Source organism: Microtus pennsylvanicus, chromosome 9 (genome assembly GCF_037038515.1).
Source record: "Microtus pennsylvanicus isolate mMicPen1 chromosome 9, mMicPen1.hap1, whole genome shotgun sequence".
NCBI lineage: Eukaryota > Metazoa > Chordata > Mammalia > Rodentia > Cricetidae > Microtus > Microtus pennsylvanicus.
The window spans coordinates 65,629,648-65,633,216 of NC_134587.1; the positions used below are offsets into that span (position 1 = coordinate 65,629,648).

A 3,569-nucleotide genomic window follows, 5' to 3' on the forward strand; every position below is an offset into this window, starting at 1 on the left:
TGGGAAACAGGAGAAGATAGCAAGCATCATTATTAGCTGAAAGGTAGGGCTGCCACTGAACACACAGGCCAGCACCATGATGGTCGCTGTGAGGACACAGGAACATCCATGGAATCTTGAGGGCAACAGTGTCCCCCAGTTCATATTGGTGCGTATCCTCTCTATCTAGAGGGCTGTCTCTGTACCTTAGCATGGCAGCCCTATAGATGCCGGCTGACTCCTCACATCCCCCAAGGTTGGCCTCTGCTGGTGCTTCCTTCAGGTGACTCTCAGCCATGAAGACACTTGTCCTCCTCACTGTCCTTGCCCTGCTGGCCTTCCAGGCCCAGGCTGATCCTCTCCCAGAAGCAGCTGAGGAGACTAAAACTGATGAGCAGCCAGGGGTAGAGGACCAGGATGTGTCCATCTCCTTTGGGGACCCAGAAGACTCTGCTCTTCAAGATGCAGGTGAGTGGTGGTGCCCAGTGTGATAGTGGTTGGAGTCTCCTGAGAGAGGGTGGAAGATAGGACTGGAATCCTGTCAAGAATTGTGTGGTTCGGGTCGGGTTTTCTGTTGGTCCTCTAGATCTTCACTGTCTTATTTGGAGGAGTAAGTAAGAGACATAAAAAAAAATGTACAATTGATTTTAAGTTTTTGAATCTAAGCATTTATCTGTGAAATAGTTTTAAAATATAGAACACATTGATTAGCACTTTGTCTATCCAATTGACAACTTTGTTATAGAGATAAAAATCTATTTTGTTTAAAAGAATCGATTTAGGAACCAAATGCCTGTGTATGAGTGTGTTGGGTCAGGAAGACACTAAAAGTTGAAGGACTGTGAAACGGGTATCAAGTCATGCATGCGATCAACACTTGTTAAATGTGTTCTTTCCCAGTGTTTGGAGTTGCTCGTGGTGCTGGGTGTGATGTCACCAATGCAAACAAACCTGCTCTGTACCGTGTATCATGCGTCTTCACAGTGCTGTGCGCTATTGCACACTGCTGGCTACCTTACTTAATGCCTGATGTTCTCTGTTTCCTCAGCCACAAGAAGTGTGAGCTGCTACTGTAGAAAAAAATCCTGCAAACGTTTTTGAACAAGTCTCTGGATTCTGCGACAAAGGGCCAGTGGGCTACACGTTCTGCTGCCGCTCGGACCAGAGCGAAGGTCACCATGTGCTCTGAGACCTCTCACCTCATTACCCTGGTACTTAGCCTCCATCATTTCTCTTTCTCCAATAAATTTCTTTCTGGGAAAAAGAGTCCGTTTTTATGTTTCTTTGAGGCTTTCTATGTGGCTTAGTCAGGACTCTGCTGAGCTAGGTAGCAGAATCTTCCATGAATCCCTTATAAAGGAAGTATTGGCTACATTTTAGTAGTCATTTCAAGCGTGAACAGGAGGTTAGATAAAAAAAAAAATATTACATTTCGGTGACTCTGCTCTAGCTCCTTCTCCTGTCTATCAACTCTGCTGTCCTTTACATGGGACTCACCCTCAGAACCATGTCCCACATTCCCATGATCCGTTCTTCTACTAAAGGACATTTAGCTGTTTCCATTCTCCAGCCATTGTGAGCGCAGCAGCAATGCACATGACTGACAAGTATCTGTGGAGCAGGATGCTGGGTCATTGGGCATTTGCCAAGGAGCGGTGCAGCTGTGCCATATGGAGATTTCCTCATGATCTCCGAGAAGTCTCTGCATTGGTTTCCATGGTTCCTGCACAAATTTGCATCCCACCACAGTGAATGAGGGCTCCTCTTTCCCTACACCATTGCCCACATTTGTTATCGGTTGTTTTCTTGATCTTAGCCATTCTGACTGAGATTAGATAAAACTTTTGAGAACTTTTAATTTACATTTCCCTGTTGACCTTGGTGAACATGTTTAGATATACATCTTCGCTAATTTTATTAGTTCTTTGAAAGTTTCCTAAAATCTGTTAACCTGTTGGCAGAGTACTTACCTCTCCCCAAACTCTTCCCAGGTCTACCCCTTTCCCTACCAACCCAAGTTCGGGTCCCTTTTTTCTTTTTTAAATCCATCTGGACCAATTTGTGCTGTCCATATGTTTTTAGATGTGAGGCTTTCCACATGACCAATTTACCAGGGGATGCACTCAGAAAGAGCCATCCCTTCTCTAGCTAACAACTGGCAATACAATCCCTGCTAGGGCAGGGGTTTTTGTACCCACTCCCTTCTCCATGTTGGAATCTGCTCAGACTTGAGCTTGCGCAGTACAGGCACACCACCTTGAATATTCCTAATCTCATTTAAGACATTTTTGTTTCTTTTTTTTTAATAATGTGTTTCCTTTGGCCAGGTGTTGTGTAATAATCTTTTTTTAAAGATTTATTTATTTATTATGTATACAGCATTCTGTCTGCATGGATGTCTGCACACCAGAAGAGGACACCAGATCTCATTACAGATGGTTGTGAGCCACCATGTGGTTGCTGGGAATTGAACTCAGGACCTCTGGAAGAGCAGCCAGTGCTCTTAACCTCTGAGCCATCTCTCCAGCCCCCATTTTTGTTTCTTTTTTCTGAACTCTTTGTTCAGATTTATAGTTAATTTTCAATTGTATTATCTTTTTAATTCTTTGTATATGCTGAGTAATAATCCTTATCAGATGTATAGCTTACTAAGGGTCTTTACTGGGAGTTTCCTCTTTACTGATTTTTTACTATTTTTATTTGCTCTAGGGAAGGTTTTCAATTTTTTGTATTAGTTAGTTCTCAGTTTGCATGGAAAGAATAAATTGTAGTTCCTGGTATACTCTAGTTATTGCTCATTTTGCATTTTGGTTAAGATTAGTGTTAAGAACTATCCATAAATTTAATAGATTAGCACTGTTTCCTAGGTTTTACAAAATTTTTGAAACCTTACAGATTTCTCTGGCTTTGATTCCATAGTTCATAAGTCCTCTATCATTCCCACTGACTTTGTAAACCTAGGACGCTCTGTATTAGTGATTTCCTGGCATAAACACAGGCCTTCTACATCACGTCCTGAGTCAAGGTCTTTCCCTCCGAGCAGCGGTTCATGAACTTTGCTGTTCGGACATAAACAGCATGTGCGTTTGCCCAGCAAGAGCACAGGAAACAGGGCTGGAGATGGCACTAATCAGTCAAACATTGAGAAGTGACTTTGGGGACACCAAGGACAGCTTCCTGGGATATTCCTGTTTCTTCTCTTCCCTTCTGTGCACAGCCTTCTTTCCATCCTCAGCAAACACATAAACCTTTTAATCAAAGATCCAAAGTTGATCCTAGACTATTATCTATAATCTTGACCTGACCAATTTCTGCACTCAGAAAGCTAATTTTTCCCTCTGTTTCAAAGACATTCAGACTACTGTCTACTGCAGTGCAGAACCCCAGGATGGCCCCAGACTCAGTTCGTGCTTCCTTTCACCATCACCTTGTACACATAACACCAACATTTCTGGCTTTGTTTCTGACATTTATTGAAATTGTTCTTTTTTGCAATAAATTCTGATCACGGTTTTCCCTCTTGAATCTCCTCCCATATTTTCTCCTCCACTCCAACTTATTGCCTTCTCTCTCTCTGTTTTGAAAACAAA

The 3,569-nt window shown here is 42.6% G+C and overlaps 1 pseudogene; it reads left to right on the forward strand.

Annotated features, from left to right (window-relative positions):
* The first annotated feature begins 275 nt into the window (after window positions 1-275).
* Window positions 276-1,731, forward strand: LOC142857015 (alpha-defensin 3-like; annotated as a pseudogene).
* The last annotated feature ends 1,838 nt before the right edge of the window (window positions 1,732-3,569 follow it).